A 23,448-nucleotide genomic window follows, 5' to 3' on the forward strand; every position below is an offset into this window, starting at 1 on the left:
TCTAAAGGGTTGTCTACATATCACGTCTCTTCTCTATCTCATGTCTCTCTCTACCTCTCTCTCTGTTTCCTCTGTCTCTGATCTCTGTGCCCCCCTCTCTCTCTCTCTCTCTGTTTCTCTCTCTGTCTCTCCTGTTTCTGCCTTCTGCCCCCTCATGTTCTCTCTCTCTCTGTCTGTCTCCTCTGACGTCAGGACATCTCTCTCTGTCTGCCCCCATCATGTCTCTCTGTTACCTCTCTGTCTGTCCTCCTCTAGGTACAGGGATGGTGATCTCTCTCTGTTTCCCATCATGTCTCTCTCTACCTCTCTGTTTCCTCTCTGTAGGTACTGATTGATCAGCACTCTCTCTCATCTGTTTCTCTCTCTCTTCTGTCCTCCTGTAGGTCTCTGGTGATCTCTCTGTTTCTGTCTGCCTCTCATCATGTCTTCTCTACTCTCTGTCTGTCTCCTGTAGGTTCTCAGGGATGGTGATCTGTTTCTCTCTCATCTCATCATGTCTCTCTCTCTCTCTCTCTGTCCTCTCTAGGTCGTCAGGGTGGTGATCTCTCTGTCTCTGTCATCATGTCTCTCTCTCTCTCTGTCTCTCCTGTAGGTGTTTCTCATCCTGTCTGCCCCCATCTCTGTACGTGTCAGCCTCTCTGACCTCTGTTTCTCTCCCTCTCTCTGTTTCTCTCTCTCTTCTTCTAAAGGGTTATCTCATCTGCCTTTCACTCTGACACCCTAAAGGGTTCTCTCATATTTATGTTCTTGTCTCTCTCTCTCTCTCTGTTCTCTCTCTCTCTCTCTCTGTTTCTCTCTCTCTCTCTGTCTTCTCTCTCTCTCTCTCTCTGTTTCTCTCTCTTTCTCTCTCTCTCTCTCGCTGTCTCTCTCTCTCTCTCTCTGTTTCTCTCTCTCTCTCTCTTACATGAAAGGCCAATGAAGAAGGCTCTTTCTCTGTTTTCAATATGCTAGTTGTCTCCCTTGGTCCTGTCTGACTTTAGCTCTCTTCTCAGGGCTGTCTCTCTGTCTCGCTGTCTCTCTGTCTCTCTGTCTGTCTCTCTCTTTCTCTCTTACATGAAAGGCCAATGAAGAAGGCAGACTTTGATACTGGTTTCAGTATCTTTAGCTGATTGAAGCAAGGGGTTGATCAGGGCTTGCTGACTCCATGGTGTTGATCAGGGCTTGCTGTATCCATGGTGTTGATCAGGGCTTGCTGTATCCATGGTGTTGATCAGGGCTTGCTGTATCCATGGTGTTGATCAGGGCTTGCTGTATCCATGGTGTTGATCAGGGCTTACTGTATCCATGGTGTTGATCAGGGCTTACTGTATCCATGGTGTTGATCAGGGCTTACTGTATCCATGGTGTTGATCAGGGCTTACTGTATCCATGGTGTTGATCAGGGCTTACTGTATCCATGGTGTTGATCAGGGCTTGCTGTATCCATGGTGTTGATCAGGGCTTGCTATATCCATGGTGTTGATCAGGGCTTACTGTATCCATGGTGTTGATCAGGGCTTGCTGTATCCATGGTGTTGATCAGGGCTTGCTGTATCCATGGTGTTGATCAGGGCTTGCTATATCCATGGTGTAGAATGCAGCTTTAATGATAGAGGATTCATACCAATGGCTTTTTAAAATTATAATCTACTCTGCAAAGACTTTTGACAACTTGAGTGGGTTCCTGCTGTATTTAAACACTGAAACACATCGTGTTTGTGTTTGTAGGTGTGGACCATCGCTGTCATTCTCCTCAGTAAGAAGTTCAAGAGGCTCCCACACATGTTTTCTATGAATCTCTTCCTGGCACAGGTTATTACATATATGTCCTTCATATACAGTACATTCTAAAGGGTTATTACATATATATCCTCCATATACAGGACATTCTAAAGGGTTATTACATATATATCCTCCATATACAGTACATTCTAAAGGGTTATTACATATATATCTTTCATATACAGTACATTCTAAAGGGTTATTACATATATGTCCTTCATATACAGGACATTCTAAAGGGTTATTACATATGTCCTTCATATACAGTACATTCTGAAGGGTTATTACATATATATCCTTCATATACAGTACATTCTAAAGGGTTATTACATATATATCCTTCATATACAGTACATTCTAAAGGGTTATTACATATATATCCTTCATATACAGTACATTCTAAAGGGTTATTACATATATATCCTTCATATACAGTACATTCTAAAGGGTTATTACATATATATCCTTCATATACAGTACATTCTGAAAGGGTTATTACATATATGTCCTTCATATACAGTACATTCTAAAGGGTTATTACATATATCCTTCATATACAGTACATTCTAAAGGGTTATTACATATATATCCTTCATATACAGTACATTCTAAAGGGTTATTACATATATATCCTTCATATACAGTACATTCTAAAGGGTTATTACATATATATCCTTCATATACAGTACATTCTAAAGGGTTATTACATATATGTCCTTCATATACAGTACATTCTAAAGGGTTATTACATATATATCCTTCATATACAGTACATTCTAAAGGGTTATTACATATATATCCTTCATATACAGTACATTCTAAAGGGTTATTACATATATATCCTTCATATACAGTACATTCTAAAGGGTTATTACATATATATCCTTCATATACAGTACATTCTAAAGGGTTATTACATATATATCCTTCATATACAGTACATTCTAAAGGGTTATTACATATATATCCTTCATATACAGTACATTCTAAAGGGTTATTACATATATGTCCTTCATATACAGTACATTCTAAAGGGTTATTACATATATGTCCTTCATATACAGGACATTCTGAATGTATTCAGACCCCTTGACTTGTTCCACATTTTGTTATGTTACAACCTTATTCTAAAATGGATGAAAAATGTTTTTGCCTCATCAATCTACGCACAATACCCCATAATGACATCACAATACCCCATAATGACATCACAATACCCCATAATGACAAAGCAAAAACTGTTTAAAAAAAAATATGTTTTTAGAAAAAACTCAAACGGAAATATCACATTTCCATAAGTATTCAGACTCTTTATTCAGTTCTTTGTTGAAGCACCTTTGGCAGTGATTACAGCCTCGAGTCTTCTGGGGATGACGCTACAAACGTGGCACACCTGTATTTGGGGTGTTTCTCCCATTCTTCTCTGCAGATCCTCTCAAGCTCTGTCAGGTTGGATGGGGAGCATCGCACCACAGCTATTTTCAGGATTCCCCAGAGATGTTAGGTCAGGTTCAAATCCGGGCTCTGGCTGGGCTACTCAAGGACATCTCAGAGACTTGTCCCGAAGCCACTCCTGCATTGTCTTGTCTGTGTGCTTAGGGTCGTAGTCCTGTTGGAAGGTGAACCTTCGCCCCCAGTCTGAGGTCCAGAGCGCTGTGGAGCAGGTTTCCATCATGAATCTCTCTGTGCTTTGTGCCGTTCATCTTTCCTTCGATCCTGACTAGTCTCTCAGCCGCTGCCACTGAAAAACATCTCCACAGCCTGATGCTACCACCATCACGCTTCACCATATGTTGCCAGGTTTCCTCCAGACATGATGCTACCACCACCACTCTTCACCGTAGGGATGGTGCCAGGTTTCCTCCAGATGTGCTGCTACCACCACCACGCTTCACTGTAGGGATGGTGCCAGGTTTCCTCCAGACGTGATGCTACCACCACCACGCTTCACCGTAGGGATGGTGCCAGGTTCCTCCAGATGTGATGCTACCACCACCACGCTTCACCGTAGGGATGGTGCCAGGTTTCCTCCAGACATGATGCTACCACCACCACGCTTCACCGGAGGGATGGTGCCAGGTTTCCTCCAGACATGATGCTACCACCACCACGCTTCACCGTAGGGATGGTGCCAGGTTTCCTCCAGACATGATGCTGCCACCACCACGCTTCACCGTAGGGATGGTGCCAGGTTTCCTCCAGATGTGATGCTTGACATTCAGGCCAAAGTGTTCAGTCTGGTTTCATCAGACCAGAGAATCTTGTTTCTCATGGTCTGAGAATCTTTATGTGCCTTTTACTGAGAGGTGGCTTCCGTCTGGCCACTCTACCATAAAGGCCTGATTGGTGGAGTGTTGCAGAGATGGTTGTCCTTCTGGAAGGTTCTCCCACCTCCTCAGAGGAACTCTGGGGAGCTCTGTCATAGTGACCTTCGGGTTCTTGGTCACCTCCCTGACCAAGGCCCTTCTCCCCCGATTGCTTAGTTTGACTGAGCAGCCAGCTCTAGGAAGAGTCTTGGTGGTTCCAAACTTGTTCCATTTAAGAATGATGGATGCCACTGTGTTCTTGGGGACCTTTAATGCTGCAGACATGTTTTGGTACCCTTCCCCAGATCTGTGCCTCCACACAATCCTGTCTCAGAGCTCCACGGACAAGTCCTTCGACCTCATGGCTTGGTTTTAGCTCTGACATGCACTGTCAACTGTGGGACCTTATATAGACAGGTGTCTGCCTTTCCAAATCATATCCAATCAACTGAATTTACCACAGGTGGACTCCAAGTTGTAGAAACATCTCTAGGATGATCAATGGAAACAGGATGCACCTGAGCTCAATTTCCAGTCTCATATCAAAAGGTCTGAATACTTATGTAAATAAGATATTTCAGTTTATTTGTAATCAAATTTCAAACATTTCTAAAAACCTGTTGTTCGCTTTGTCATTATGGGCTATTGTATGTCGATATATTAGGAAAAAATTGAATTTAATGCATTTTAGAATAAGTCTAACTTAACAAAATGTGGAAAAGGTTAAGGGGTCTGAATACTTTACGAAGGCACTGCACATAATGTTTTCTATATTCTATAAAGTTGAAATCGGAAGTTTACATACACTCAGGTTGGAGTCATTAAAACTTGTTTTTCAACCACAAATTTCTTGTTAACAAACTATAGTTTTGGCAAGTCGGTTAGGACATCTACTTTGTGCATGACACAAGTAATTTTTCCAACAAATGTTTACAGACAGATTATTTCACTTATAATTCACTGTATCACAATTCCGGTGGGTCAGAAGTTTACATACACGAAGTTGACTGTGCCTTTAAACAGCTTGGAAAATGCCAGAAAATTGTCATAAGCTAATTTACATTATTTGAGTCAATTGGAGGTTTACCTGTAGATGTATTTCAAGGCCTACCTTCAAACTCAGTGCCTATTTGCTGGACATCATGGGAAAATCAAAAAAAAATCAGCCAAGACCTCAGAAAACCAATTGTAGACCTCCACAACTCTGGTTCATCCTTGGGAGCAATTTCCAAACACCTGAAGGTACCACGTTCAGGAAACAAGTACAAAGGTATCTATATCCACAGTAAAAAGAGTCCTATATCGACATAACCGGAAAGGCCGCTCAGCAAGGAAGAAGCCACTGCTCCAAAACGGTCATAAAAAAGCCAGACTACGGTTTGAAACTTCACATGGGGACAAAGATCGTACTTTTTGGAGAAATGTCCTCTGGTCTGATGAAACAAAAATAGAACTGTTTGTTCATAATGAGCATCGTTATGTTTGGAGGAAAAAGGGGGAGGCTTGCAAGCTGAAGAACACCATCCCAACCGTGAATCACGGGGGTGTCAGCATCATGTTGTGGGGGTGCTTTGCTGCAGGAGGGACTGGTGCACTTCACAAAATAGATGGCATCATGAGGAAAAAGATTATGTGGATATATTGAAGCAATATCTCAAGACATCAGTCAGGAAGTTAAAGCTTGGTCGCAAATTGGTCTTTCAAATGGACAATGACCCCAAGCGTACTTCCAAAGTTGTGGCAAAATGGCTTAAGGACAACAAAGTCAAGGTATTGGAGTGGCCATCACAAAGCCCTGACCTCACCCTACCCGAAACATTTGACGCAAATTAAACAATTTAAAGGCAATGCTACCAAATACTAATTGAGTTTATGTAAACCTCTGACCCTCTGGGGATGTGAAAGAAATAAATAAAAACTGAAATAAATCATTCTCTCTACTATTATTCTCACATTTCACATTCTTAAAATGAAGTGGTGATCCTAACTGACCTAAGACAGGAAATTTTTACGAGGATTAAATGTCAGGAATTGTGAAACTGAGTTTTTAAATGTATGTAAACTTCCGATTTCAACTGTACACAAGTGATATATAGTAATGTGTCTCTCCTTGTCCCTGTAGTTCCTAGTGTGTGTCGGTATGATCCTGTGGAACTTCGTAGTGAAGCAGGAGGACATCTTGGGACAGGTGTTGACATTCACACTGCTCTATGGGTCACTCTACAGCACATATGTCTGGACTGGTATGTACCGCGTGTGTGTCTGGACTGGTATGGACTGCGTGCGTGTCTGGACTGGTATGTACCGTGTGTGTGTCTGGACTGGTATGTACCGCGTGTGTGTCTGGACTGGTATGTACCGCGTGTGTGTCTGGACTGGTATGTACCATGTGTCTGGACTGGTAGGTACCGGACTGGTATGTACCATGTGTCTGGACTGGTATGTACCGGACTGGTATGTACCATGTGTCTGGACTGGTAGGTACCGGACTGGTATGTACCATGTGTCTGGACTGGTATGTACCGGACTGGTATGTACCATGTGTCTGGGCTGGTATGTACCGGACTGGTATGTACCATGTGTCTGGACTGGTATGTACCGCGCGCGCGTCTGGACTGGTATGTACCGCGCGCGCGTCTGGACTGGTATGTACCGTGTGTGTCTGGACTGGTATGTACCGCGTGTGTGTCTGGACTGGTATGTACGTGTGTGTGTCTGGACTGGTATGTACCATGTGTCTGGACTGGACTGGTATGTACCTGTGTCTGGACTGGTATGTACCGGACTGGTATGTACCATGTGTCTGGACTGGTAGGTACCGGACTGGTATGTACCATGTGTCTGGACTGGTATGTACCGGACTGGTATGTACCATGTGTCTGGACTGGTATGTACCGGACTGGTATGTACCATGTGTCTGGACTGGTATGTACCGTGCGTGTCTGGACCGGTATGTACCGTGTGTGTGTGTCTGGACCGGTATGTTGTGTGTGTGTGTCTGGACTGGTATGTACTGTGTGCTGTGTGTCTGGACTGGTATGTGTGTGTCTGGACTGGTATGTACCATGTGTCTGGACTGGTAGGTACCGGACTGGTATGTACCATGTGTCTGGACTGGTATGTACCGGACTGGTATGTACCATGTGTCTGGACTGGTATGTACCGGACTGGTATGTACCGTGTGTGTGTCTGGACTGGTATGTACCGCGTGTGTGTCTGGACTGGTATGTACTGTGTGTGTGTGTGTCTGGACTGGTATGTACCGCGTGTGTGTCTGGACTGGTATGTACCGGACTGGTATGTACCATGTGTCTGGACTGGTATGTACCGGACTGGTATGTACCATGTGTCTGGACTGGTGTCTGGACTGGTATGTACCATGTGTCTGGACTGGTATGTGTGTGCGTGTCTGGACTGGTATGTACCGTGTGTGTGTCTGGACTGGTATGTACCTGCGTGCGTGTGGACTGGTATGTGTGCGTGTCTGGACTGGTATGTACTGTGTGTCTGTGGATATGTGTACTGTATCTGTGGAATAACCCTGAGTTGGTTCTGTCTGGGTCTGACTATAGGTCTCACTCTGTTTGGTTCTGACCAAGAAGGACAATTTGACTGAGGATTCCACCTTGGGTCTTCATGGTCTTTGGCTGGGGGTGTCTGTGTGTGTGTGTGTGTGTGTGTCTGGACTGGTATGTGTGTGTGTGTGTGTGTGTGTGTGTGGTGTGTGTGTGTGAAACAGTGTATGTATGTTTGTGTTCCTCAAACTTAACCTTACAGCGTTGTTCTCTTCCACAGCATACCATTCCTCATCCTGGAGGTCTGCTCCTGGCAGGGAGAGGATGCCTGGTATAGACTCTGCCTGTCTATGGCAGGGTCTGGAGAGGATGCCTGTATGTACTCTGCCTTCCTCTGCAGGGCTGGAGAGGATGTCTGGACTGGTAGACTCTGCCTTCCTCTATGGTGGGCTCAGGTGTCTGGATGGTACTATAGACTCTGCCTTCCTCTATGGCAGGGTCAGGTGAGAGGATGTCTGGACTGGTATGTACCTCTATGGCAGGGCTCAGGTGAGAGGATGCCTGATACTATAGACTCTGCCTTCCTCTATGGCAGGGCTGTGAGAGGATGCCCGATACTATAGACTCTGCCTTCCTCTATGGCAGGGTCAGGTGAGAGGATGCCTGATACTATAGTGTCTGCCTTCCTCTATGCAGGGCTCAGGTGAGAGGATGCCTGATACTATAGACTCTGCCTTCCTCTATGGCAGGATTCTGGACTGGATTCTAGACTCTGGTCCTCTATGGCTGGGCTCAGGTGAGAGGATGCCTGTGTGTGACTCTGCCTTCCTCTATGGCAGGGTCAGGTGAGAGGATGCCTGATACTATAGACTCTGCCTTCCTCAAACTCAGGTGAGAGGATGCCTGATACGTTAGACTCTGCCTTCCTCTATGGCAGGGCTCAGGTGAGAGGATGCCTGATCTAGACTGGATGTCTGATACTCTAGACTCTTCTTCTATGGCAGGGCTCAGGTGAGAGGATGCCTGATACTATAGACTCTGCCTTCCTCTATGGCAGGGCTCAGGTGAGAGGATGCCTGATACTATAGACTCTGCCTTCCTCTATGGCAGGGCTCAGGTGAGAGGATGCCTGATACTATAGACTCTGCCTTCCTCTATGGCAGGGCTCAGGTGAGAGGATGCCTGATACTATAGACTCTGCCTTCCTCTATGGCAGGGCTCAGGTGAGAGGATGCCTGATACTATAGACTCTGCCTTCCTCTATGGCAGGGCTCAGGTGAGAGGATGCCGATACTATAGACTCTGCCTTCCTCTATGGCAGGGCTCAGGTGAGAGGATGTCTGATACTATAGACTCTGCCTTCCTCTATGGCAGGGCTCAGGTGAGAGGATGCCCGATACTATAGACTCTGCCTTCCTCTATGGCAGGGCTCAGGTGAGAGGATGCCTGATACTATAGACTCTGCCTTCCTCTATGGCAGGGCTCAGGTGAGAGGATGCCTGATACTATAGACTCTGCCTTCCTCTATGGCAGGGCTCAGGTGAGAGGATGCCTGATACTATAGACTCTGCCTTCTTCTATGGCAGGGCTCAGGTGAGAGGATGCCTGATACTATAGACTCTGCCTTCCTCTATGGCAGGGCTCAGGTGAGAGGATGCCAGATACTATAGACTCTGTCTTCCTCTATGGCAGGGCTCAGGTGAGAGGATGCCCGATACTCTAGACTCTGCCTTCCTCTATGGCAGGGCTCAGGTGAGAGGATGCCCGATACTCTAGACTCTGCCTTCCTCTATGGCAGGGCTCAGGTGAGAGGATGCCCGATACTATAGACTCTGCCTTCCTCTATGGCAGGGCTCAGGTGAGAGGATGTCTGATACTATAGACTCTGCCTTCCTCTATGGCAGGGCTCAGGTGAGAGGATGCCCGATACTATAGACTCTGCCTTCCTCTATGGCAGGGCTCAGGTGAGAGGATGCCCGATACTATAGACTCTGCCTTCCTCTATGGCAGGGCTCAGGTGAGAGGATGCCTGATACTATAGACTCTGCCTTCCTCTATGGCAGGGCTCAGGTGAGAGGATGCCTGATACTATAGACTCTGCCTTCTTCTATGGCAGGGCTCAGGTGAGAGGATGCCTGATACTATAGACTCTGCCTTCCTCTATGGCAGGGCTCAGGTGAGAGGATGCCCGATACTATAGACTCTGCCTTCCTCTATGGCAGGGCTCAGGTGAGAGGATGCCTGATACTATAGACTCTGCCTTCCTCTATGGCAGGGCTCAGGTGAGAGGATGCCTGATACTATAGACTCTGCCTTCCTCTATGGCAGGGCTCAGGTGAGAGGATGCCTGATACTATAGACTCTGCCTTCCTCTATGGCAGGGCTCAGGTGAGAGGATGCCTGATACTATAGACTCTGCCTTCCTCTATGGCAGGGCTCAGGTGAGAGGATGCCCGATACTATAGACTCTGCCTTCCTCTATGGCAGGGCTCAGATGAGAGGATGCCCGATACTATAGACTCTGTCTTCCTCTATGGCAGGGCTCAGGTGAGAGGATGCCCGATACTCTAGACTCTGCCTTCCTCTATGGCAGGGCTCAGGTGAGAGGATGCCGATACTCTAGACTCTGCCTTCCTCTATGGCAGGGCTCAGGTGAGAGGATGCCTGATACTATAGACTCTGCCTTCCTCTATGGCAGGGCTCAGGTGAGAGGATGCCCGATACTATAGACTCTGCCTTCCTCTATGGCAGGGCTCAGGTGAGAGGATGCCTGATACTCTAGACTCTGCCTTCCTCTATGGCAGGGCTCAGGTGAGAGGATGCCTGATACTATAGACTCTGCCTTCCTCTATGGCAGGGCTCAGGTGAGAGGATGCCTGATACTATAGACTCTGCCTTCCTCTATGGCAGGGCTCAGGTGAGAGGATGCCCGATACTATAGACTCTGCCTTCCTCTATGGCAGGGCTCAGGTGAGAGGATGCCTGATACTATAGACTCTGCCTTCCTCTATGGCAGGGCTCAGGTGAGAGGATGCCTGATACTATAGACTCTGCCTTCCTCTATGGCAGGGCTCAGGTGAGAGGATGCCTGATACTATAGACTCTGCCTTCCTCTATGGCAGGGCTCAGGTGAGAGGAGGCCTGATACTATAGACTCTGCCTTCCTCTATGGCAGGGCTCAGGTGAGAGGATGCCTGATACTATAGACTCTGCCTTCCTCTATGGCAGGGCTCAGGTGAGAGGATGCCTGATACTATAGACTCTGCCTTCCTCTATGGCAGGGCTCAGGTGAGAGGATGCCTGATACTATAGACTCTGCCTTCCTCTATGGCAGGGCTCAGGTGAGAGGATGCCTGATACTATAGACTCTGCCTTCCTCTATGGCAGGGCTCAGGTGAGAGGATGCCTGATACTATAGACTCTGCCTTCCTCTATGGCAGGGCTCAGGTGAGAGGATGCCTGATACTATAGACTCTGCCTTCCTCTATGGCAGGGCTCAGGTGAGAGGATGCCTGATACTATAGACTCTGCCTTCCTCTATGGCAGGGCTCAGGTGAGAGGATGCCTGATACTATAGACTCTGCCTTCCTCTATGGCAGGGCTCAGGTGAGAGGATGCCTGATACTATAGACTCTGCCTTCCTCTATGGCAGGGCTCAGGTGAGAGGATGCCTGATACTATAGACTCTGCCTTCCTCTATGGCAGGGCTCAGGTGAGAGGATGCCTGATACTATAGACTCTGCCTTCCTCTATGGCAGGGCTCAGGTGAGAGGATGCCTGATACTATAGACTCTGCCTTCCTCTATGGCAGGGCTCAGGTGAGAGGATGCCTGATACTATAGACTCTGCCTTCCTCTATGGCAGGGCTCAGGTGAGAGGATGCCTGATACTATAGACTCTGCCTTCCTCTATGGCAGGGCTCAGGTGAGAGGATGCCTGATACTATAGACTCTGCCTTCCTCTATGGCAGGGCTCAGGTGAGAGGATGCCTGATACTATAGACTCTGCCTTCCTCTATGGCAGGGCTCAGGTGAGAGGATGCCTGATACTATAGACTCTGCCTTCCTCTATGGCAGGGCTCAGGTGAGAGCTGATGCCTGATACTATAGACTCTGCCTTCCTCTATGGCAGGGCTCAGGTGAGAGGATGCCTGATACTATAGACTCTGCCTTCCTCTATGGCAGGGCTCAGGTGAGAGGATGCCTGATACTATAGACTCTGCCTTCCTCTATGGCAGGGCTCAGGTGAGAGGATGCCTGATACTATAGACTCTGCCTTCCTCTATGGCAGGGCTCAGGTGAGAGGATGCCTGATACTATAGACTCTGCCTTCCTCTATGGCAGGGCTCAGGTGAGAGGATGCCTGATACTATAGACTCTGCCTTCCTCTATGGCAGGGCTCAGGTGAGAGGAGGCCTGATACTATAGACTCTGCCTTCCTCTATGGCAGGGCTCAGGTGAGAGGATGCCTGATACTATAGACTCTGCCTTCCTCTATGGCAGGGCTCAGGTGAGAGGATGCCTGATACTATAGACTCTGCCTTCCTCTATGGCAGGGCTCAGGTGAGAGGATGCCTGATACTATAGACTCTGCCTTCCTCTATGGCAGGGCTCAGGTGAGAGGGATGCCTGATACTATAGACTCTGCCTTCCTCTATGGCAGGGCTCAGGTGAGAGGATGCCTGATACTATAGACTCTGCCTTCCTCTATGGCAGGGCTCAGGTGAGAGGATGCCTGATACTATAGACTCTGCCTTCCTCTATGGCAGGGCTCAGGTGAGAGGATGCCTGATACTATAGACTCTGCCTTCCTCTATGGCAGGGCTCAGGTGAGAGGATGCCTGATACTATAGACTCTGCCTTCCTCTATGGCAGGGCTCAGGTGAGAGGATGCCTGATACTATAGACTCTGCCTTCCTCTATGGCAGGGCTCAGGTGAGAGGATGCCTGATACTATAGACTCTGCCTTCCTCTATGGCAGGGCTCAGGTGAGAGGATGCCTGATACTATAGACTCTGCCTTCCTCTATGGCAGGGCTCAGGTGAGAGGATGCCTGATACTATAGACTCTGCCTTCCTCTATGGCAGGGCTCAGGTGAGAGGATGCCTGATACTATAGACTCTGCCTTCCTCTATGGCAGGGCTCAGGTGAGAGGATGCCTGATACTATAGACTCTGCCTTCCTCTATGGCAGGGCTCAGGTGAGAGGATGCCTGATACTATAGACTCTGCCTTCCTCTATGGCAGGGCTCAGGTGAGAGGATGCCTGATACTATAGACTCTGCCTTCCTCTATGGCAGGGCTCAGGTGAGAGGATGCCTGATACTATAGACTCTGCCTTCCTCTATGGCAGGGCTCAGGTGAGAGGATGCCTGATACTATAGACTCTGCCTTCCTCTATGGCAGGGCTCAGGTGAGAGGATGCCTGATACTATAGACTCTGCCTTCCTCTATGGCAGGGCTCAGGTGAGAGGATGCCTGATACTATAGACTCTGCCTTCCTCTATGGCAGGGCTCAGGTGAGAGGATGCCTGATACATAGACTCTGCCTTCCTCTATGGCAGGGCTCAGGTGAGAGGATGCCTGATACTATAGACTCTGCCTTCCTCTATGGCAGGGCTCAGGTGAGAGGATGCCTGATACTATAGACTCTGCCTTCCTCTATGGCAGGGCTCAGGTGAGAGGATGCCTGATACTATAGACTCTGCCTTCCTCTATGGCAGGGCTCAGGTGAGAGGATGCCTGATACTATAGACTCTGCCTTCCTCTATGGCAGGGCTCAGGTGAGAGGATGCCTGGTAGACTCTGCCTTCTCTATGGCAGGGCTCAGGTGAGAGGATGCCTGATACTGTAGACTCTGCCTTCCTCTATGGCAGGGCTCAGGTGAGAGGATGCCTGATACTCTAGACTCTGCCTTCCTCTATGGCAGGGCTCAGGTGAGAGGATGCCTGATACATAGACTCTGGAGGCAGGGCTCAGGTGAGAGGATGCCTGATACTATAGACTCTGCCTTCCTCTATGGCAGGGCTCAGGTGAGAGGATGCCTGATACTATAGACTCTGCCTTCCTCTATGGCAGGGCTCAGGTGAGAGGATGCCTGATACTGTAGACTCTGCCTTCCTCTATGGCAGGGCTCAGGTGAGAGGAGGCCTGATACTATAGACTCTGCCTTCCTCTATGGCAGGGCTCAGGTGAGAGGATGCCTGATACTATAGACTCTGCCTTCCTCTATGGCAGGGCTCAGGTGAGAGGATGCCTGATACTGTAGACTCTGCCTTCCTCTATGGCAGGGCTCAGGTGAGAGGGCCTGATACTATAGACTCTGCCTTCCTCTATGGCAGGGCTCAGGTGAGAGGATGCCTGATACTCTAGACTCTGCCTTCCTCTATGGCAGGGCTCAGGTGAGAGGATGCCTGATACTATAGACTCTGCCTTCCTCTATGGCAGGGCTCAGGGGCCAGGATTTTACTACAGATCCACTGTATAGTTCTCCCTGAGTTGACTACACTTACAGAGATCTGGGCCAGGTCTAAAGGTTTTACCTGATACACTCTGCCTTCCTCTAGATCTGGAGCCAGTCCTAAAAGTTTGACACTTTACAGATCACATAGATCTGGAGCCAGTTCTAAAGGTTTGACACTTTACAGATCACATAGATCTGGAGCCACCTAAAGGTTTGACACTTTACAGATCACAGATCTGGAGCCAGTCCTGTTTTAACTTTACAGATCACATAGATCTGGAGCCAGTCCTAAAGGTTGTACACTTTACACATCACATAGATCTGGAGCCAGTCCTAAAGGTTTTACACTTTACAGATCACATAGATCTGGAGCCAGTCCTAAAGGTTTTACACTTTACACATCACATAGATCTGGAGCCAGTTCTAAAGGTTTGACACTTTACAGATCACATAGATCTGGAGCCAGTTCTAAAGGTTTGACACTTTACAGATCACATAGATCTGGAGCCAGTCCTAAAGGTTTTACACATCACACATCTGGAGCCAGTTCTACAGGTTTTACAGATCACATAGATCTGGAGCCAGTCCTAAAGGTTTACCTCTCTCTCTCTTTCCCCTCTCTCAGATCATCAGTACTGCAGTAGTAGTCTCCTGCAGCATCTTGGTAGGTGGTTTCTCTCTGATGGGTCTCAGCCAGGGCACCAAGGAGAACCAGAACTACCAAGCCCAGGGCACAGGTACTATAAGGGAGGCCCCCTGGAACCAGGAGAACTCCAACACCTATAAGGACCCTGGAGGAGGACCTGAACTACCAAGCCCTCCAACACAGGTACTATAGAGGACCTGAGGCCCCCTGGACACCAGGAGGACCAGACCCACTCACTGGAGCCCTCAGCACCAGAGACCAGCAACAACAGTGGTAGGTCACTAGACACATTATTGTTTTTTCTAGTTCTGTAAACTTGGGTGCATTGGTTTACTGGAGATTTTGTGTTGAACTTCGTATGTAAAACCTTAAATTGCCAACCTAATAAACAGTAGTTTGATTTAACTCAGAACTGTGTTTGTGTGTTTTTGTGTTCCACCCAGACTGTTGTAGCTGTACACAGCCCGTGCCCGACATGATCTACGGCGCCACCAGGAAGGACACTCCCACGTCTCTAACAGGTACAGGAACACAACGTGAATGACTACAGCTCTGTTTAGAGTTGTGTTCTAGGTTTATGGGCTGATACTTCGGGCCGTGCTGACCTGTTGTGTCCACTGTGGCTTGTGTTGACTGTGATGCTGTCGCAAAACGTTTTGCTACGGTGTGCAGTAATGAATACAACCCTGTTGACTTGTTGTACTGTACCCTCCAGGCCAGTGTGGGGCGCTGTGTGAAACCCAGCAGCAGCGTAGTCCACCGGTCCAGGATGACAGACAGCTGGTCAGACACGTCCTGTTGTGTCTACTCCTCATAGTTTCCCTGCTGGCTGTGAGTGCTATCTACGGTTCTGTTCTACTCTATTCTGTTCTGCTCTGTTCTACTCTGTTCTGTTCTATTCTAATCTACTCTGTTCTGTTCCACTCTACTCTATTCTGTTCTGCTCTGTTCTATTCTGTTCTATTCTACTCTACCCTGTTCTATTCTGTTCTGCTCTGTTCTATTCTGTTCTATTCTACTCTACTCTGTTCTACTCTATTCTATTCTGCTCTGCTCTGTTCTGTTCTACTCTGTTCAATTCTGTTCTCCTGTTCTATTCTTTTATTGCTTGGCCGTGTCCCCTTTCTCTACCTACCCTTGTCCCTGAAGTGTGCACTAGTTCACTCCAATCTCCAACCTCTTCCCTGAATCGGCATTGTTAACTCTGAAGTGCGCTTTTCATTCCCCCTCTCGCATGTCTTTCAGAACCTGTCCAGTTGTCTATGGTGGTTGTTCAACCAGGACCCTGGTAGACTGTACCTGGAGCTGCAGTTCTTCTGTGCTGTGGCCAACTATGGACAGGTACATTCTCGTGTCTATTAGATCATGAGAATACGAAGGGATTTGACCGATGCTTACTTTACCTCTCGTGTTTCTCAGGGCTTCATTTCGTTTGGTATCTTTGGCCTGGACAGGCATTTGATCATTCTGCCATTCAAGAAGAGGTGAGCGAGGAACTAGGTACTTACTTCAGAGAGCATAGTGCATCGTTGTATGTTGTATGGTCCCAACATCAGCACCTCCTCCTGTATGTTGTATTGTCCCAACATCAGCACCTCCTCCTGTATGTTGTATTGTCCCAACATCAGCACCTCCTCCTGTATGTTGTATGGTCCCAACATCAGCACCTCCTCCTGTATGTTGTATGGTCCCAACATCAGCACCACCTCCTGTATGTTGTATGGTCCCAACATCAGCAGCACCTCCTGTATGTTGTATGGTCCCAACATCAGCACCTCCTCCTGTATGTTGTATTGTCCCAACATCAGCACCTCCTCCTGTATGTTGTATGGTCCCAACATCAGCACCACCTCCTGTATGTTGTATTGTCCCAACATCAGCACCTCCTCCTGTATGTTGTATGGTCCCAACATCAGCACCACCTCCTGTATGTTGTATTGTCCCAACATCAGCACCTCCTCCTGTATGTTGTATGGTCCCAACATCAGCACCACCTCCTGTATGTTGTATGGTCCCAACATCAGCACCTCCTCCTGTATGTTGTATGGTCCCAACATCAGCACCACCTCCTGTATGTTGTATTGTCCCAACATCAGCACCTCCTCCTGTATGTTGTATGGTCCCAACATCAGCACCTCCTCCTGTATGTTGTATTGTCCCAACATCAGCACCTCCTCCTGTATGTTGTATTGTCCCAACATCAGCACCTCCTCCTGTATGTTGTATTGTCCCAACATCAGCACCTCCTCCTGTATGCTGTATTGTCCCAACATCAGCACCTCCTCCTGTATGTTGTATTGTCCCAACATCAGCACCTCCTCCTGTATGTTGTATGGTCCCAACATCAGCACCTCCTCCTGTATGTTGTATGGTCCCAACATCAGCACCTCCTCCTGTATGTTGTATGGTCCCAACATCAGCACCTCCTCCTGTATGTTGTATGGTCCCAACATCAGCACCTCCTCCTGTATGTTGTATTGTCCCAACATCAGCACCTCCTCCTGTATGTTGTATTGTCCCAACATCAGCACCTCCTCCTGTATGTTGTATTGTCCCAACATCAGCACCTCCTACTGTATGTTGTATGGTCCCAACATCAGCACCTCCTCCTGTATGTTGTATGGTCCCAACATCAGCACCTCCTCCTGTATGTTGTATGGTCCCAACATCAGCACCTCCTCCTGTATGTTGTATGGTCCCAACATCAGCACCTCCTCCTGTATGTTGTCCCAAAGTCAGCACAGGGCCTGATCTAAGTCAGACTTGCCTGAGCCAGGTAGTGTGGCTGTAGAAGATGTGGTTGTTCTGCCCTCTAAGGGGCCTGTGTGTGTCCTGTCCCCCAGGTTAGTGAGCCTATGGCAGGGCAGGGAGAGTGAGGAGGAGCCCCCCCCTGTGGTTCCAGAGGAGATCAGGCTGACCTGCACTCAGTTTGTCCGCTATCATAAAGACCAGTGTGTTCAGGACATAGTGTCCATCAGAAGGTAGGCCACAACATAAACATCAATGATCATTTATTTCATTTATTTATCATTTTTTGTAGCATGATTTCACTCCCAGGACACGTCTGATTGGTGCAGAATCAAAGCTCTAGAATCTATATTAAAACCGTTGACTTGGGTCTCCCGAGTGTCACAGCGGTGTAAGACACTCTATCACAGTGCTAGCTGCGTCACTACAGATCCTGGTTCGATCCCAGGCTGTGTTGCAGCTGGCCGCGACCGGGAGACCCATGAGGCGGCACACAATTGGCCCAGCGTCGTTCGGGTTAGGGGAGGGTTTGGTCGGCCCGGGATGTCCATTTCCCATCGTGCTCTAGTGACTCCTGTGGCGGTCCGGGCGCAGTGCACGCTGCCACGGTCGCCAGTTGTACGGTGTTTCCTCCGACACATTGGTGCGACTGGCTTCCGGGTTAAGCGAGCAGTGTGTCAAGAAGCAGTGCGGCTTGGCAGGGTTGTGTTTCACCTCTCCAGAGTCTGTACGGGAGTTGCAGCGATGGGACAAGACTGTAACTACCAATTTGGATATCAAAAATGGGAAGAAAAAGTGGGTAAAATTATTTAAAAAAAATTATAAATACAATTTAAAAAATAAACGGTTGACTCTTAAATGCATGTTACCTACGAGTTGAACTCGTTCTCTACTAACATCCTCTCTATGCATGGCTTGGGATTTTACCCCAGATAATATCTTGCATGTTTCTACCACTAATCCTGTCTTTAGAAATGCATTATTGCATTGTACACTCTGTGAACGGACTGAACCTACCACAGTCTTCTTCGCTGGTAATGCATTATTGTACACTCTGTGAATGGACTGAACCTACCAGTCTTCTTCGTTGGTAATGCATTATTGTACACTGAACGGACTGAACCTACCACAGTCTTCTTCGCTGGTAATGCATTACACTCTGTGAACGGACTGAACCTACCACAGTCTTCTTCGCTGGTAATGCATTATTGTACACTGAACGGACTGAACCTACCACAGTCTTCTTCGTTGGTAATGCATTATTGTACACTGAACGGACTGAACCTACCACAGTCTTCTTCGTTGGTAATGCATTCTGGTTTTGGAGTGGTACACAATCCTGGTAGCTACTTTTCACCTTCTTGACTTCCTGTTTCTCTTACGGAACTCTCATCCTCACTAGCACTCCTTTTCTCTGTCCGTTGTCCTTTCTCCTCTTCCTTCATATCTCCACCCTAGTGCTTCTGGGGAAAGCCTGAACCCTGGGACAGTGGCTGAATCCTCCCTTTGATACGCAGGTGTGAGGGGGAGAGGGTTCAGGAGAGGGAGCGCTCCAGGGAGAGACCTGGTCAGGGGACTTATCCTCCATCCCAGGCCCGGACTCAGGTCACTTTCCTGGGCAGTGATCTGGTGGACTGGCTGGTGAGGGTGGGTCTGGCCCGGGACAGGGGGGAAGCCCAGCTCTATGGGGCTCAGCTCCAGCAAGGAGGGATACTGCAACACCTCGCACACCAGTTTGGCTTCAGGGACGACACCCTGCTACACTACCGCTTCACTGAGAGGAGCTGGATGCCACCGATGGAGAGGAACAGCAGTATGCCTCCTGTGGCCATGTAATGTTCCCAGAGAGGGAGGGGGGGGGGGGGTTACTATTCAGCAGTGTTGTTGTCAAGTCACTAAACCTTGACTCCTAAGTCCTAAACCTTGACTCCTAAGTCTAAACCTTGACTCCAGTCCTAAACCTTGACTCCTAACGTCCTAAACCTTGACTCCTAAGTCCTAAACCTTGACTCCTAAGTCCTAAACCTTGACTCCTAAGTCCTAAACCTTGATTTTTAAGTCCTAAACCTTGACTCCTAAGTCCTAAACCTTGACTCCTACGTCCTAAACCTTGACTCCTACGTCCTAAACCTTGACTCCTAAGTCCTAAACCTTGACTCCTAAGTCCTAAACCTTGACTCCTACGTCCTAAACCTTGACTCCTACGTCCTAAACCTTGACTCCTAAGTCCTAAACCTTGACTCCTAAGTCCTAAACCTTGACTCCTAAGTCCTAAACCTTGATTTTTAAGTCCTAAACCTTGACTCCTAAGTCGTGGATTAGAATATTACAACACTGCTATTCAGTGAGATGAAACGTTCAGATGGAAATATAATGAGATAGAGCTGACACCATTTAGCGTTCCCATTTCCACAGATCAGACAATCATATCTGTTCTGTGTCATACATTTCTATCTGAACATTTTTGTAACGTTTGCACCCTCCTGAATGAACCCAATAAGAAAGAAAGATGGTGGGCTGAGAGTAGTGCACTATGAAGGGAACAGGGCTCTGGTCAAGAGTAGTGCACTATGAAGGGAATAGGGCTCTGGTCAAGAGTAGTGCACTATGAAGGGAACAGGGCTCTGGTCAAGAGTAGTGCACTATGAAGGGAATAGGGCTCTGGTCAAGAGTAGTGCACTATGAAGGGAATAGGGCTCTGGTCAAGAGTAGTGCACTATGAAGGGAACAGGGCTCTGGTCAAGAGAAGTGCACTATGAAGGGAATAGGGCTCTGGTCAAGAGTAGTGCACTCAATGAAGGGAACAGGGCTCTGGTCAGAATGCACTATGAAGGGAACAGGGCTCTTTGCATGACATAGAGAAGTCTGCAGTGACTGAAAGGGCTCTGGTCACTGAGATTAGTGCACTATGAAGGGAACAGGGCTCTGGTAAGACTACTGTAATACTGTTGTAATGTACCTGGTCAAAGTCTATGAAGGGAAAGGGCTCTGGTCACTGTTATGTTGCCTATGAAGGGAATAGGGCTCTGGTCAACCAAGTGCACTATGAAGGGAATAGGGCTCTGTGTCAAGAGTTTTGCACTATGAAGGGAATAGGGCTCTGGTCAAAGTAGTGCACTATGAAGGAATAGGGCTCTGGTCATGTCCTGCCTGGTCAGAGTAGTGCACTATGAAGGGAACAGGGCTCTGGTCAAGAGAGGGCTCTGGTCAAGATGTCACTATGGTCAAGGAACAGGGCTCTGGTCAACAGTAGTGCACTATGAAGGGAACAGGGCTCTGGTCAATGAAGGGAATAGGGTGCCATTTGTGTGGAACCATGTGTGCCCATCCTGAGTCAGCTACTATCCCAGCTGAACCAATCAAATCCACCAGCTCCACCAGCATCACAGAGAGACTTCTTTGCATGACATAGAGAAGTCTGCAGTGACTGAAATGTTGCACTGAGACTATTCCACATTCTCTGTATGCAACACGTGTTGTTTTGTAAGACTACTGTAATACTGTTGTAATGTACTTGAAAGTCGGTGAAGGTTTAAACGTTTTTCCACTGTTATGTTACCCATGTCAGCCTGTCTGGCTCAACCAAGACAAAGCTTTAGCGTGTCCAGCTTGTCTGTGACACATCGTTTTGTTCAAAGTCAAGGTGAGCGTGGCCTCCAACATTCTTGTGGAAGATCATCTGCCTGAGTCAGCTTTTAAAGGCCATGCGTTGACATGGTTTCCTGGAACACATGTCCTGCCTGGTCAAGGAGACAGCGTGTCCACATTCTGTGTGGAACACATGCCCTGCCCGGTCAAGGAGACAGCGTGTCCACATTCTGTGTGGAACACATGTCCTGCCCGGTCAAGTAGACAGCGTGTCCACATTCTGTGTGGAACACATGTCCTGCCCGGTCAAGGAGACAGCGTGTCCACATTCTGTGTGGAACACATGCCCTGCCCGGTCAAGGAGACAGCGTGTCCACATTCTGTGTGGAACACATGTCCTGCCTGGTCATGTAGACAGCGTGTCCACATTCTGTGTGGAATACATGTGGAGAATGTTTCTAATGCTCATTTTATGCCAATAATGTTCTGATCAGTCATGAATATGCATTGTTATTTATTGTTCCTAATATCATGACATCATGATGGGGGCGGCAGGGTAACCTAGTGGTTAGAGCGTTGGACGAGTAACCGGAAGGTTGCAAGTTCAAATCCCCGAGCTGACAAGGTACAAATCTGTCGTTCTGGCAGTTAACCCACGGTTCCGAGGCCGTTATTGAAAATAAAAATTTGTTCTTAACTGACTTGCCTGGTTAAATAAAGGTTAAAAAAAATGCTCTGGTATGTTGTCCTCTGAGGTTTTATCGATGTGATACAAATGTCTTTGAGTATTAACAAGCAGGGTTAGTGAGTTTTTGCACTTAACACTGATACTCTTGTTTAAATTCCCCCTCACATAGGAATTGTGTTGTTGTTGAAGTCTGACTTTAAGCAGGAAGTGACCCGGCGGTGTGACTTTAAGCAGGAAGTGACCCGGCGGTGTATGATGATGTTCCTTTGCAGATTCTACCTTCAATTATCTGGAGAAACAAAATGTTGATGTTAAGTGACTGAGGTGCTGTTTGTTTAGCCTGACAGCCTCAGCCTTGTAGGATGAGGTGCTGTGTGTTTAGCCCGACTGCCTCAGCCTTGTAGGATGAGATGCTCTGTGTTTATCTTGACTGCCTCAGCCTTGTAGGATGAGGTGCTGTGTGTTTATCCTGACTGCCTCAGCCTTGTAGGATGAGGTGCTGTGTGTTTAGCCCGACTGCCTCAGCCTTGTAGGATGAGTGGCTGTGTGTTTAGCCTGACTGCCTCAACCCTAACCCTCAGCCTTGTAGGATGAGGTGCTGTGTGTTTAGCCCGACTGCCTCAGCCTTGTAGGATGAGGTGCTGTGTGTTTATCCTGACTGCCTCAGCCTTGTAGGATGAGGTGCTGTGTGTTTAGCCTGACTGCCTCAGCCTTGTAGGATGAGGTGCTGTGTGCTTAGCCCGACTGCCTCAGCCTTGTAGGATGAGGTGCTGTGTGCTTAGCCCGACTGCCTCAGCCTTGTAGGATGAGTGGCTGTGTGTTTAGCCTGACTGCCTCAGCCTTGTAGGATGAGGTGCTCTGTGTTTAGCCCGACTGCCTCAGCCTTGTAGGATGAGTGGCTGTGTGTTTATCCTGACTGCCTCAGCCTTGTAGGATGAGGTGCTGTGTGTTTAGCCCGACTGCCTCAGCCTTGTAGGATGAGGTGCTCTGTGTTTATCTTGACTGCCTCAGCCTTGTAGGATGAGGTGCTGTGTGTTTATCCTGACTGCCTCAGCCTTGTAGGATGAGGTGCTGTGTGTTTAGCCTGACTGCCTCAGCCTTGTAGGATGAGTGGCTGTGTGTTTAGCCTGACTGCCTCAGCCTTGTAGGATGAGGTGCTGTGTGTTTAGCCTGACTGCCTCAGCCTTGTAGGATGAGTGGCTGTGTGTATTATTACTGGTTGAATGTGGTATTTTCATTGAAAATCACTGATGCTGATGGGCTGTCTACCTCAATGCTGCTGCATGACCAGTGACTTTCTGGGTGGGTGACTGACTGGATGGGTGGGTGACTGACTGACTGGGTGGGTGGGTGACTGACTGACTGGATGGGTGGGTGACTGACTGGATGGGTGGGTGACTGGATGACTGACTGACTGGATGGGTGGGTGACTGACTGGATGGGTGGGTGACTGGATGACTGACTGACTGGATGGGTGGGTGACTGGCGGGATGGGTGGGTGACTGACTGACTGACTGGGTGGGTGGGTGACTGACTGACTGGGTGGGTGGGTGACTGACTGGATGGGTGGGTGACTGGATGACTGACTGACTGGATGGGTGGGTGACTGGCGGGATGGGTGGGTGACTGGCGGGATGGGTGGGTGACTGACTGACTGACTGGATGGGTGACTGACTGACTGGGTGACTGACTGACTGACTGGGTGACTGACTGACTGATTGACTGACTGACTTAC

At 48.1% G+C, this 23,448-nt stretch overlaps 1 pseudogene; it reads left to right on the forward strand.

The window, feature by feature from the left end:
* LOC135530779 (lysosomal cholesterol signaling protein-like) overlaps positions 1–19,355 on the forward strand; it is a 35,882-nt pseudogene extending 16,527 nt beyond the window's left edge.
* Positions 19,356–23,448: the final 4,093 nt, after the last annotated feature.

Source organism: Oncorhynchus masou, unplaced genomic scaffold, assembly GCF_036934945.1.
Source record: "Oncorhynchus masou masou isolate Uvic2021 unplaced genomic scaffold, UVic_Omas_1.1 unplaced_scaffold_1417, whole genome shotgun sequence".
NCBI lineage: Eukaryota > Metazoa > Chordata > Actinopteri > Salmoniformes > Salmonidae > Oncorhynchus > Oncorhynchus masou.